The following is a 14973-nucleotide window of genomic DNA, read 5'->3' as shown; positions in this document are numbered from 1 at the left end:
GTGAGTACCAAAATGTCTTTAAAAGACCTACAGAGAAGTCAGATGCCAGTGACTCAAGCCTGTAATCCTAGCTACTCAGGAGGATCATGGTTTGAAGCCAGCCCCGGCAAATAGTTCAAGAGACCCTATCTCAAAAAAAAAAAAAAAAATCACAAAAAGAGGGCTGGTGGAGTGGCTCAAGGTGTAGACCCCGAGTTCAAGCCCCAGCACCAAAAAAAAAAAAGAAAGTTCCACAAGGAAGCGTGTGTCACTGAAGACTTAGTAAAAAAAAGAACAGCAGTAGAAGACATACTCTCGTAACAACCACCAACATTTTAGCCTTACCTATATGTGCCGAAATAATACATATCAACCAATTATTTAAAGCAACTTCAAAATCCTGGGGAATCTGTGATTGCCTGGAGTATTTCCCATTCAAGATGATACGAGTTAGTTACCTGACCCTTTGGGAAGGGAATTGGAGGGGGAAAAAATATCTTCTGATTAAGGTCCTCTCCCAAGGATATTAAGTAACAGGATGACAACTAGATAAGGATAATTAAAGTAAAGAACAAAAGGATAACCAGGGTTAAAACTCCTGACAGGGAGATGGAATTTTTCTGAGTGACAGACTAGTTAAACCAGAAATCTTGAGAGTGAAAGTTAAGAGTGGGTGATTCAAGAGACAGGTACTCTAGTAATCAAATACTTTCCTACAAGGGATGGCATACAACTTCAAATCACTAAATAGGCAGTGCTTCTACCCGAGCCAAGTGGCTCAGTATGCAATTTGATAATCTGTAATGAGCTACACATACATATTTAGAGCCCTACTGATACTTATCAGGAATGATCATTGCCCATGATGTACAAGATAGAAATACAGTAACCTATAAAGTGGTCCCTGATTCCAGCACCAGGAAGGAATAAAATAAGGAAAGAAGGGAGGGAAGGAGGGAGGGAAAGAAAGGAAAGGAAAGGGAAAAGAAAAAGAACAGAACGAAAAGGAAAGGAAAGAGGGAGTCAGGGAGGGAAGAAAAGGCAGGGGGTGGGGGAAAGAAAGCCCGGTGCTAACGGCTGACTCATGTAATCCTAGCAACTCAGGAGGCAGAGAAGATCAGGAAGATTGTAGTTCAAAGCCAGCATAGGCAAATAGTTCATGAGACCCTATCTTGAAAAAACCCATTACAAAAAATAGGGCAGGTGGAGTGGCTCAAGTTGAAGGCCCTGAGTTCAAATTCCAGTACCACAGGAAAAAAAAAAAGAAAAGAAAAAAAGGAGGGGGTGGGTAGCAAGGAAAGGAAAAAGGAAAATGAAATGGAAAAGGAAACCAAACTTAGAACTTTTGGTAAAATGAGCAAAAGGAAAAGCAACAGATAAGTAGGGTAGTAATACTTGATCAACCAAGCTAAGAAATGTACTCAAAAGGAAGATGTACCAGGTCTAAGCTGTCACTCCTGTTCATAGAAAACTATGTAGATAAGAAACATTTTGGCTTCACTTCCCAAACACATACAAACTTATTTTAAATAATTGCCCTACATTATGATCTCCAAGACAAGGGTCATCAACCTATGCAAAATCTACTACTACGCAAATTACTTTCATGGAACTTCTACAATGGGAGAAAGATGAAGGTTGGAACAGGTGCTGCCTCTATTTATAAGGAATACCAAAAAAATGGTAACAGCTGTTGCCTCTGGGGCATGAAGTGAGAAGAGGTCTTGTCTCTGTGCTATACGGTGCTGTACAGTACCTGTTCCCCCCAATATACAACAGTTGGATCTCTCTGGACAGGTCTCTTCTCTACTTTTACACCTGTGTCCCCCTCAATCTCCCCTGCTCCCTGACAACAACCAACTACACAGTTTTTGCACTTTCTACTCCTCATATCTACAGTGTCTCCACCCCCTCATTTCTTTTGGTCTCTTTCAAACACATCTTACATATAGGCTTCCCTAAACACTCTATAAAATATAATAGCCTGGGCTAGAGGTACAGCTCAAGTGTTAGAGCACCTGCCTAGCAAGCATACCAAAAAAAAGAAAAAAAAAAAAAACTAAAAAATAAATTATATATATAAACCACATAAACCTCATTCCCACCCCAGCACCTCTTATCCTCCTCTCCATCCTACTTATTCTGCTTTATTTTTTCTTGTAAGTATTATCATACTATGACATATTATTCATTTACTTTTTTTTTCTTTATGGTAGTCCTGAGGTTTGCACTCGGGGCCTCTGCTTATTAAGCAAGCACTCTACCACTTGACCCATGCCTCCAGCTATCTCTCACAACTAGAATGTAAGCTCTGTGAGGACAAGTGATAATTAGGTCTGTTTAGTTTGATGTTGTATGCCAGAGCATGGCATACAGCAGACTCTGAAAAAAACAATTTTTCACTGCTGAAAATCAAACTTGTAACCTTGTACAAGATAAACAAGGGCTTTACCACGGAGCCATGTACCCAACCCTTGTTTTGTAGACCAAGCTGGCCTCAGACTCATGATCCTCCTGCCTCAGCTTCCCAAGTGCTGGAAGTACATATATGTAACACCAGACTTGGCTTCAAATTTCTTTTGAAGATAATTTTACTTCTTCAACGAAAACAAAAAGTTAATTTTTAGAAAATAAATCAACTGTTTCATTTTTATCTTTTTTTGAGGAGATAGTGTCTTACTATGTAGCCCACACTGGCCTCAAACTAATGATCCTCCTGCCTCAACCTCCTCAGTGCTGGAATTACAGGCACACACCACCAGCAGCTCTCTATTTTTTCTGTTAGGTCTATGAATTAGAGGTGTCTGTAGTCTTACCTCCCTGTTTGGCTGACCTTCTGCAGGACAGAAACAAGTGGCCAACTGTGCCCTGGTTTACAAAGTTAGCAATGAAATGCTGAACAGCATAGAGGTAACAGAATTTCCTCCATTCCAACAAAGAAGCAGGAAAGAAATCAGATTGGCATCAATTTCTCTTTTAAAATAGACTCCTCTATTTTAAAAGTGCACTGAATATACACCAGCTACTTTATTTCAATGATATTTACTTCACTTGCACTGAGATGGGAACGACAGGTGCTTTGATAAAGGTAATGAAAAGTTGACCTAGTTTCTATAACAATGTCTTATGTCCTCCACCACCAGAATAAATTTTGCTTTCCTAAAATATAAGATTCCTAAAACAAAAACCTTTCACTCTACAAAGAAAAATGTGCTACTTCATTCCAATATAGATACAAACAAAAGAAATATTGCACTCTGGGGAAAATAAATTTCTTTTACTCTACTGTCAACAGAACCAAAATGAGTAATCAGGAAATGTAGATGAGATCTGAAAATTCAAAGTAATCAAATTACTAGAAAAGATCGATTTTTTTCCAAATCACAAACGTAATCCTATATCTAACAGAAATAAACCATAAGAAATATCCTAACACTTGTATCTTTAGCACATGAATACAACTAATAATTCTAGAATAAGAATCAGAAACCTCTCCCCTAACAAATGTTAGCAAGAAAAAGCAATGATCATTAAGATCACTAACCTAGCTGATCCCTGGTAGCTTACACCTATCATCCTAACTACTCAGGAGGCAAAGATCAGGAGAATCACAGTTCGAAACCAGCCACCACGAATAGTTCACAAGACCCTATCTCGTGGCTGGCGGAGTATTTGGTGGTAAGAGTGCCTGCCTAGCAAGTGTGAGTTCAAACCCCTGTACCACCAAAAAAAAAAAAAAAAAATCACCAACCTAAGGGAAAAATAATGAAAGAGGAAAAAAATCAGAGAAGAACAAAGGTAGATACTAGAGAGAATAGGAAAGCAAACAAATAGGAAAAAAATCATACAAAAATCGATATGAGAAAAATGTAGGATAAAAAAATGTAGAAAGCCAGGCATGTAGTGCATACCTGTAATTCCAGCATTTGAAAGGCAGAGGCAGGAAGATTTTGAGTTCAAGGCCAGCAAGACCCTGTCTCAAAAAGAAAAAAAAGAAAGAAAGAACAAGGAAATGTAGAAAGTTGGGTTATGGTAGAAGGCTTAGGAGAGTCAACAGAAGTGAGTTTAAATACTATTCAAAACACTAGTTTCATGAGTTATTTATTCTGAAGAAAAGGGAGGCAAACTACAAAGTAAGACCCTGATTCAAAAAAGAAAAAGGGAGGAAAAAAAAAATCACAGGCTAGAAGAAACCTATAAGTTTCCAGGCAAAGCTGCATCTAACACATACATGTATCTGAAAGGCCAAAGCTTGGCTTTTCTACACATAAAAGCAGACTGTTTTCTTGGAAGCATACTTGTCACAGGAAACATTTGTGAACTCAAAATTCTACATGTCACAGTTTGCAAATGTCCATAAATAAGGGCTGCAAGTAGAGAATGTTTCCTGAACAAAAGGAGGGAGTCCATTTCAAAAAAAGAGATAGCAAAAGCCTGCTTCATTTCTGTGTAATTGCTTCCTGTACAACCATTCATAACTGAATGTTATCCTGCAAACTCCTGGTTGGGCAAGTAAAGAAACTGGTTCAAAGTCAAGAATAATAAGCCCAAACAATACCTTTTTCAAACCATTCTCTCCTGAAATTAAGGAAAATTTACTCCTTCAATGCTAGAGTTCTATTTCTTATAGATACAAAAAGGTGGCAGTAACTTGTATTGCAGGGTTTTTTGTTTTATTAAAATTATCAAAGTCATTAAAGAAATTATTGAAAGATATTCAGGCTTTGCCACCTGTGGGTGGGACAGCCCCACCCACAAAACTCCCTAAAGTTGCCTACTACTAAAAAAAAAAAAAAAAAAATGTATTTAGTTAAAGGCCCCAGCCTGGGCTACACAGGAAGAACCTGTATCACAAATAAAATAAGTAAGTGAATTAACCATTCAGGAAGCCCATTTGTTCTGTAATATAAAAATCTACATCTACAACTAAATGTCCAGGTTTTTGTTTTGTTATGCTTTTTTTAAGTTTTGTTTTGGGGCTAGGGCTTGAACATAAGGGCCTTGTACATGCTAAGCACAACCTCTACGACTAAGCTATACCCCCAGCACCAAATCTTAACTTTTTTGTTGTTTAAATCTCAGGTTTTAAGAGACTTGAAAAGACATATAGTCCAACAGACAAATGAAGTGTGAGCTTATTCACCATTCTAACAGAAAACCCAAGGTATTACTATGAGCTGTGCACCGTTCTATGAATTTTATGTGTCAAACACTTCATTTGCTCTAGGGTACATGGTTAGGAAGTCAGAACAAGATTTGAACCCAGTCGGTTCCAGCACCAATGCTCTTAACTACTATGCTATGCTGCCTTAACTCATATTAGTGGAACTCTCAGATTGGAAATAACCTTTCTGGTCAGCTTACTGATCAAAAAATATATAATCATGCCAGCCACTGGTGACCCATGCCTGTAATCTTACTCAGAGGCAGGGATGAGAAGGATCGCAGTTTGAAGCCAGCCAGGGCAAATAATTTTCGAGACCCTATCTGGAAAATACCCAACACAAAACAGGGCTGGCAGAGTGGATCAAGTGGTAGAGTGCCTGCCTAGCAAGCATGAGGCTCTGAGTTCAAACCTGTCTCAAAAATATATATATAGATAATATATATAGATGTATGTGTGCGTACATATATATGTATAATAGTGAAAAATTTGAAGCAAAAATATTAACAATTGATCTCCAGCTAAATGAGGGGGATACAGGAACTACTGAAGTATTCTCGCAACTTTCCTCCAAGTTTGAAACAAAAACTTATTCAATCTAGGCTGAGTTGATGGGACTAGGTTCTGCCTTGTACATACACCAGCTTTTATCATCATATAATGGGACATATTTTGTGAAAATCATTACCAAATTACTATTGCTAACCAGCACAGAATGTTTTAAGAAAAGTCTTTAAACCATTATAAAGCCTCCTCTGTATGCCTGATCTAAATTGTCCGTACCACTCCAAACCACCTGAAGAGTTCACTGTAAATGAAGTGCCCCTAAAAATAGAGAACACAGTCCCTGAGCCTGTATATGAAGGCCCTATTTTCAGTACTCAATATTTAATAATCAACAACATGCAATTCCAAGTAAATTATGGGGAAATTTTACTTCAAAAAAATATATTGTACAACTAAATACAAATCAATGACACTCTAATTTCCCTCCTTAGTCCTAACCAGACAGTTGTTATATTGCCTCCTACAATCTCCCTGTCCAGCTCTATTGGAAACCTTTTAGGCAGCTGCAGCTTTTAAATCAAGCAATCCCTATTTCAGCTTCATGTGACACTTAACCCCTTTTTCTGAAGGAAGGGAACATGAAAGAATATTTGTAGATACTAACATTCTGATTACCTACAGCTCATTCCTTTAGGCAAGTTTCCTGTTACTATAAGTCTAAATTACCCATGAAAACTAATTTTGGTTCTTAAACTATAAACTTCCCAATACACTTCATGAGCATCCGCTAAAGTTTACAAAAAAAAAAAAAAAAAAGAGAGAAAGGGCTGGTGGGGTGGCTCAATGGCTCAACGGTAGAGCACCTGCCTAGCAAGCATGAGGTCCTGAGTTCAAATCCCAGAACTGCAAAAACAAACATATATTTGCTGGAGGTGTAGTTTAATGGTAGAGCTCTTGTCTAGTTTGTGCAAGGGCCTGGGTTCAATACCCAGAACTGTAAAAAGAAAGCATGATTATCAAACATACTTTCTCTGAAGCACTGATGACCAAAACTGTATAAACACCCCTAATTCCAACTAGGACTGAAAGTAATATTTCCTTACTGAAGCCATAATCTGCTTACCTTAGAAAATGTAAGGTTTTCAGTGGCTGAAGCAAACAGCTGTCTATGTTATGAAATGACCCAACTAGGTCCCCTACTTTTCACAGTTTTTGGAATGATTGCTAAGAAAAAATAAAATTTTAAATCTTTCATTATTCCCATAAACTTTGCTAAAAATGGAAAGGAGGAGATATATATGAGGCTGAAACTACAGTATACCATAAAAGTTTCAAAATTACATGGAAATGTTATTAGTATATACTGTTTTGCTTCTTGTCTCAACTTCAAGTTTTCTCCATATGTCCCTCACTATTCCCATCAAATGCCCTAACCAAGGCTTACTGAATACCTTACTCTATACCAGACACTAAGACAGGTGCTAAAAGGATAAAGACAGTACCTATACCCAAGCTGCTCACGATCTAAAGAGAAGACAAAAGATAAACAATTTTAATACAGTATGATAAGTACATTATTTGAACTATCGCTTACAAGCCTCTCACTGCAAGGTGATGATACCATGGCTGAAACCACACAGCTGAAAATTCTCTGGAAGAAATTTTTAACTGATAATCAAAGGAAATTTGAGACAATTTCTGGAAGTTAAAAATTAAGAAAGCAATGCTGGGGATATAGTCTATATACAGAGCACTTGCCAAGCATGCATGCCCTGAGTTCAATCTCCAGCACTATAAAAAGAAAAAGGAAATTAGGACAGCAATGGCTTGCATATGGTAAGATTCCTGTTCTACAGATTAAAATAATGTTCATTCTAACATATCCAGCTCCCATGGACTCTGAGGAAAATGATCTTTTGCATATGTTATCCCAACATGGGGGGGAGGGCGAATCTTAGTGCCTACTGATTCTACCTAAAATGAAAACGCCTCTAGCAAGGGTTCATTTTAGTTCTAGCTGTTATTTCCATTCTCTCTGGAGAAAGGCAGTGTATTATTAGTGGTTAAGACCATGGACTTTTTAGTTAGACCAGGGTTAATCCTGGCCCCCACCATTAATAGACAGTGAGATTTTCAGCAAACCTTAGCTTCTGAATCCCAAATTCCTTTAAAAAAAAATGGTTGTTGTCAGAAATTAAGCAAAATAGTTTATGCAAAATGCTTAGCACATAGTTAAAAAAAACTATGAGGAGGAGGGTAGGGACAGAAGGACCAGTTACTAACAGGGGACCATGGGGTACCAAAATAGTAAGCAATAAATTATATAGAGCTAATCATTTTGTCATTCCAATTGATAGTGATCTATGCTTAATTTATTTGCATGCATTCTATCTTCTCCATCCCTAGAGAGCAACTACTTGATAAACCTAAGGCCAGATTGTAATACCGTTGCTCTGTTCCTTTTTTTTTTTGAAGATCTCCAATAGTCCTGATTTTATACTAGCTGAGAACACATTCTAGCCCCTCTGTCAATACTGGAATCCTAAAAAAGAGACTAGAACTCTAACCAGCCAAAAGAGACTCCTACCTGGTACACAAATCACTACCCTACTCACATAACAAAGAAACCAACAGTATTATACAGGAGGCAAGCAAGGAAGGAAGAATCCATACAACACATACTTATTTGTCATCATTTTTTTACCCCAAAATCAAAATGGGTTAGACAAAAAACTACAAAATGAAAGACTTACTTATCAGCACTCCTTCCTATTATTCCTGAAAGAACCAGTGAGGTGAAGTAGAAGACACATCTTCCATCTTAACACCCCAAAGGCTCTATCACACACCAGTCAAAACAATGCCTTAGATTATGGAAACAGCCCTGGACCCCAGTCAACTACATTGTTCACTACAGCTACACAAAGCCTAGTTTTAACACCGGATCCAAATCACCACCACTCAGTCATCCAGAACCTATTTTCAAACTGCCTTTGTACTCCTCCTTCAGATTCTCATCCCTCCCCCTAAAGGCTGAGTAGGAAACTGACACTCTGGCAGCAACATGACCAGCCCTCCAAAGCTCCAAAGCTCCAAAGCTCCACCAAGAAACCTCGCTAGGCTGGAATAAAGGCAGAAAGAACATTTGAAAGAAAATTTGAAAAATATTAACAGAGAACTATAGTCCAACCTTCTGTACACTTTATCTTTTTTCTTTCAGCTGTACTTGTTATGAGATCCAGATAGCAATTTTTTCCTGTAGCCTTTGCCTACATTATATTGAAAGGGGGCGGGGGGAGGGGGGGTGACGACAAAGTTCTATTTCCTCCAGAAGCCACAACCTCACAAGGATGAAACCTTTCAAGAAACATTTCCACTGTAGAAAAGAAATTGAAGAAGTATTCAAGTCTAAAAAGAATGGGGGTTATTAATTCAGAGGATTATTAAAAATACCTGCCAGTTTAAAACTAATGAGTAACTTACACATTAAGGCCCATTAGGGCAGTATCTATTCCTGTTATAATTTTCAGACTGATTACTATTTTAAAAGGAGAATCAGGGAACACCCCAGTTCCCAGCTACTGATGAGTTGGCTATATAATTGTCTAGAATCAGTACTTTTGCAAAACAGTATTTCCAAAAACAAATTTTAAGATCAAATATGAGATACGAAAGCAGTCATGAGCCTTCAGTTCTAAGAGTTCTTACTTCATGGTACATTATCCAAACAAAAAACTTACCTCCAAAAAACAACTTTCTAGTTGACTTAATAAAAATTTTCGTTGTACTTTCTCAAATGCATTTCAAACACTAAGTTTGCATTAGGAGTATCTTAGCCTAATCTTATATACAACACATGACTCTTTCAAAGACCAGAGATGAAAATACTTTTCAGGTGCGCTACCACTTTACACAGGTGAAATAAAAAGCATGATTAGCATTTCTTTACCCCTTTAAGCACATCAACCAAATATTATATTTGCAGATTTAACATAACACTTTCACAAATCTTTGCTGTCAAAGGTAGTTTTAGGAGGAAGAAACGGGTGGCAATTCAGCTAACATAGATTCATTCGTTTTCTTTTATAAAGCAAAGCAGGGAAGCTACGTGTAGCAGGCGAACAAGGCTCCCACCCACCACACCTGGAAAAGTAAGAGGGATACACCCAGGAACAGCAGGGCTGAAACTGATCTGTGGGCCTTTCAAACTCTCTGGGAGGAAAAAAAACAATACTACTTTCTATTTCCACAAATCCAATGAAAAAAGGGGAAAAAGAAGAAAAAGTTCTGAAACATATGAAGAACCATCTGTATAACTAGCTTCCGACCCGGACAAATTCCTTTCCCAACCCACACGCAACATGCCAGAAAACCAACTTTTGATTTGGGCTCTGAAAACAGAAGTATGTTAGCTTAATCTAAAAAAAAAATAAATTCAAAGAACACACCAAAATATAAATTTACATAATTTCTTACCCCCTGGTTCTATTTAGCTCCCTGTATTAGACATAGAAGTTTGTTTCCAGGTCTTGTATATTTTACCATTTTTTAACGTTATAAGATACCAAAATCTTCCCAAAGCATTGAAAGTAGAAAGAAAAACAACTGCTTAAAAGTCACCCGTCAGCATAACAAACTCTCCCCTTTTTAAATCCCCTCTAGTTACCCTCAAGACAAAAATTCGACTTGAGTTATCCTCCTTTACCTGTCTGTACACACATTTAAAAAAAAAAAAAAAAGCACACACCTCAAATGTGGATTTCTAAAAACCAGTCCTTTAAGAAAGAAACCCCAGGCTCCGCCAATGTGCTGAGAAAGACAAATCCAGCAAGGCAGTTGATTTTCACCACCTCTTCCTCCTCTCAGGATCTTTCCTGCTCTTATTTCTGTCTCTCGCTCTCGCTCTCTGTCTCTCTCTCTCTTTTTTTTTCCCCCTCAGATCCAACACCTAAAATGGAAGTTGCACCCAGCCAAAGGCAAGGGAGCCTGGGTGGTGACAAACTGATCTGGCAGCCCTACCCCCTCGCTTTCCTAAGTGATGTCAGCCCCTGTGAGCTTCCAATAGGAGCTAGGCATAAATCAGGGAGCTGACCTTATCCAATAGGAAACTTTATTATAGGAAATTAAAAAAAAAAGAGAGAGAGGGGAGGAGAGAAAGAGACAGAGGGAAGTTTTTTATATATATTTATTTATTTATATTTAAAACGGAGAGTATTACAGTCTCTGAGGAATTACTGCAGAGCTCAGGGTGTGGGTGCAAAGCAACAAGGGCTTTTTAGAAAGGCACACCTATGCCTCAGTTATCTTTGATGGGTGAGGAGGCTTTGCTCCTGGGTAGGGAAACAGAAAAGAGCTGATTTTATATGCCTGCTATTTGGGTTTTTTTGTTTGTTTGTTTGTTTTACCCCCAAAGCAGTTTCCCAAAGGAAGACAGGAAAAGAAGAAGAAATAGGACTGTAGTGTGTTGATTGGGATGGTAGAGAATACATGAGGGAAACTCTCAATTTTATTGTTTTGGTTTAATTGCATTAGGGCTAATTACAAAAAATAAATGCCTGAACTTGTTGATAGTTTTTGGTGTCTATATTCTGAACTAGAAGGAAGTAGAACCCACTGGTCTGTGGAGGAAAATCATCGCCCATTTATTCTCAAATCAAAATAATATAGGTTTGTCGGGAAGAGTAAATGGAATCCAAATAACAACCAATAGATTTAGACTAGATAATAGCATAGGTAAAGAAATCAAGAAAATTCAATTTCTATGTGAACTTCAACTTTAAGATTATCTGGTTCACACCGATCTTCTTCATTTGACCTAAATAAAGCATTATAGGGGTATCATTTCTCTCAGGAAATTTTTTTTTTCCTCCCACCCCATGCCTCACAATACATACCAGGCACAGCGCCTGGGCTGAGGTGTATATGGAGTAGATTTACCTTGCCTCCTCTTTCTATATAATGGGTGTAAGAACACAGCTTGTGGTAAGCACTAGGAGGCCTCAGGAAATATTCTTAATATGTTCTTAGACCATGAAGAACAGGTGCAAGTTCAACAAAGACTAGTATGGGGGGTAGGAGGGAAGCTTTCTAAGACAGTCTCACTATTTAGCCCAGGCTGGTCTCAAACTCATGATCCTCCTGCCTCAGTCTGAAGAGTGCTGGGATTATAAAGTGTGCCACCACACCCAGCAAGACTAGTATTTTATAGATACTCACTGATTACCAAACAAGGATGACAATAATGAATTGGACGTTTCCTTTTTCTTGCTTACTGTAAAATCTAAAATCTATTCTGTAAGGCCTGGCAGAGTGGCTCAAGTGGCAGAGTGCCTGCCTAGGAAGCAGGAAGCCCTGAGTTTAAACCCCAGTCCCCCCCCCAAAATAATTTAGAATAGTGGCTAAGAGCATAGGTTCTATAGTCAGACTGCCTGACTTCAAACTACTCCTTTATAAATATATGACTCAATGTATGTACTTATGAGTCTCAGTTTCCTTAACTATAAAATGGGGATAATATCTTTCTCCCAAGACTGTTGTGAGAATTAAAATACACAAAAAGATTTTAAAACAATGCATGGCATTCACTATGATTTTTTTTTTTTTTTTGCGATACTGGGGTTTGAACTCAGGGCCTACACCTTGAACCACTCCACAGCTCTTTTTTGTGAAGGTTTTTTCAAGATGAAGACTTGAGAACTATTTTGTCTGGGCTGGGTTCAGATATCTTCTTGATCTCTGCCTCCGAGTAACTAGGATTACAGGCATGACCCATCAGTGCCCAGCTTAAGCAATGAAATTTTTTTGTGACAGGGTCTCAGCTATGTAGTGCAGGCTAGCCTCAAATTCTTTGGATCTTCCTGCCTCAGCCTCTCAAGTGCTAGGATTACAGGAGTATACTATCATATCTGGCTCAAGAATGAATTGTTCTTATTACCAGTATCTACTCTGCTCAAAAAGTCTTCGGTGGCTTGCCACTGCCCAATAATAGCCATCAATGACATGTTTATTTGAAATGGACTTCGACTGCATTTCCTCTAATTTTTAAAAACACCACCATGAAAAGAGTAGTACCAACAATTTACAGATGAGGGGCTCGAAGCTCACCAAGGTGAAGAAACTTGTCTGAGCTCATCTAGCTATAAAGCAATGATGGCTCAAGTCTATAATTCTAGCTACTAGGAAGCAAAGATCAATAGGATCTCAGTTCAAAGCCAGCCCAGGCAAATAGTTCACGAGACCCTATCTCTCATCACAAAAAAAGGGCTGATGGAGTGGCTCAGGTGCAGGCCCTGAGTTCAAACCCCAGTTTCAAAAAGAAGAAAAGGTAAAACCCTCACAGCCAGGCGTGGTAGGGTATGCCTGTAATCACAGGTACTCAGGAAGCAAAAGCAGGAGGATTTTGAGTTCTAAATCAGTTAGAGCAAAGTTAGGGAGACCTAATCTAAAAAATGAAAAACAGCTTGGTGGCTCACACATGTAATATTAATTACTCAGAAAGCAGAGATCAGGAGGATCCCGGGTCAAAGCCATCCCCAATCAAATAGCTCCTGGAACCCTATTTCGAAAATTCCCAACACAAAACAGAGCTGGGTGCATGCCTCAAGTGGTAAAGCACTTACCTAGCAGGTGAAAGGCCTGGGATTCTATCCCCAGTGCCTCAAAAATAAATAAATAAGATCAATTAATCTGATTCCAAAGGCTAGGTTCTTCTAATCACCTTACCTATAATAAAAGCCAAATTCCTTGTTGCTTTTAAGGTACCTGATTTATTCATTCAATACATTAAAGTAATACTTATTGGACTGGCAGTGGTAGAGCACCTGCCTAGCAAGCATGAGGCTTGATTTGCCAATACTGGGGTGGGGGGGGGTACCACCATAAAAATACATGAAAGTAATTGGCCTTTTTTTTATCTATTTAACCTGAAATTCTACTCCTGCTCAGCATGAAGTTGCCAATTTAATCAGGCTGATCTATTCATTATTCATCCCTCCATATTTTATCTATAGTAGCCAAAAAACAAACAGACATCACAGCACTTGTTTGACGGAATTTAAACTAGGATGGGAATGGTAAACAGCCTTTATAGCTCATTAGTTAAGAATCTTCTACCGTTACTTATCATATTTTCTACCCCTACTGTCCATTCATAGCAAATTCAAAAGCCAAACTCAGGAGGCAGAGATCAGGAGGATCACAGTTTGAAGCTATCCTGGGCAAACAGTTCACAAGACCCTATCTGGAAAAAACACATCACAAAAAAGGGCTAGTGGAATGCTCAGATGTAGGCCCTGAATTCAAATCCCAGTATCACAAAAAAAAAAAAAAGCCAAAGATTACTAAAGGAAAAAAATAGCCACAGGAAATGTTTGTTGGGTTATTGGTTCCTAGCTCAGAGCCATATTCTAGAATGTTCTATAATTTTCTAGGCATGGCTTCGTCTTGTTTTCCTTCACATCACTGCTCACAACTTACAAATTATTTTGCTTTCCTTTTTCTCATGCTTATGTGTATGTGTATTTCTTTCTCCCCAACCAGAAGGTAAGTTCCATGAAGGCAGTGTCTTTCTTGTTCATGGTACATTCCCTGAGCTTATTCTTACATTTCCTATTTAGCAACTGCTGAATGAGTGAATGAAGTCTCTTTGCTTAGAAGTTACCTAATCCTTGGCGGTGTGGCTCAAGCGGCAAGAGTGGCTGCTTTGCAAGTGCGAAGCTCTGAGTTCAAACCCCAGTCCCACCAAAAGTAAATAAATAATAAACAAATACTAATGAGAAGTTATGTAATCCTGGATGAGTCATTTAACATGAAGAAATTCATAGGTAATATTAAAAATAGACTTGGACAAACCAAAAATATATGACTCAGTTGTGAAAAAGATGTTAAAATTTAAATTTATCTTACCTGTTGAAACTATTCCAGGAATGTGGGGAGGGGGGAAAAAGGGAGAATGGTAGAGGGAATGAATTCAATTATGATATACTGTAAGAACTTTTGTAAATGTCACAATGTACCCCCAGCACAACAATAATAATAAATAAATAAATTCAGCTTAAACAACTATCTCCAAATAAAGTTTCTCAGTCACTAATACTCACAGAAAGATAAACTATAATCAGCTAATTGAAAATAGACTAAGAAAATAAGACTATTCCCCCTTGAGTTATTTTGAGTATCTACTGTGAGTCAGGTACTCTATTAAATGTCAAGGACAAGAGAGACAAATTTACTGTTTCCATAAAGCTTACATTCTAGGGATGACAAAGAAAATTCAGTCCACAGCACCAAAAAATAAATTATGTCAGATGGAGCACTATCTTAGA

At 38.1% G+C, this 14973-nt stretch overlaps 1 protein-coding gene and 1 non-coding gene across 7 annotated transcripts in view; both read right to left on the bottom strand.

Annotated features, from left to right (window-relative positions):
• Ctnnd1 (catenin delta 1) overlaps positions 1–10661 on the bottom strand; it is a 49772-nt gene extending 39111 nt beyond the window's left edge. For all 6 annotated transcript variants that reach the window (XM_074045985.1, XM_074045980.1, XM_074045991.1 and 3 more), the window contains exon 1: positions 10398–10661. The gene's annotated coding sequence lies outside the window, so the exon portion shown is untranslated. The remainder of the gene's footprint in view (positions 1–10397) is intronic.
• An 853-nt stretch (positions 10662–11514) lies between these two features.
• LOC141416654 (small nucleolar RNA SNORA51) lies at positions 11515–11649 on the bottom strand. Its single transcript, XR_012441279.1, has one exon. It is a non-coding gene; the product is annotated as a small nucleolar RNA SNORA51 (small nucleolar RNA).
• Between the last annotated feature and the right edge of the window lie 3324 nt (positions 11650–14973).

The sequence above is a fragment of the Castor canadensis genome, chromosome 1 (genome assembly GCF_047511655.1).
Source record: "Castor canadensis chromosome 1, mCasCan1.hap1v2, whole genome shotgun sequence".
NCBI lineage: Eukaryota > Metazoa > Chordata > Mammalia > Rodentia > Castoridae > Castor > Castor canadensis.
Note: the sequence above shows the minus strand (reverse complement) of the source record. Positions and strands in the feature narration are given on the sequence as shown.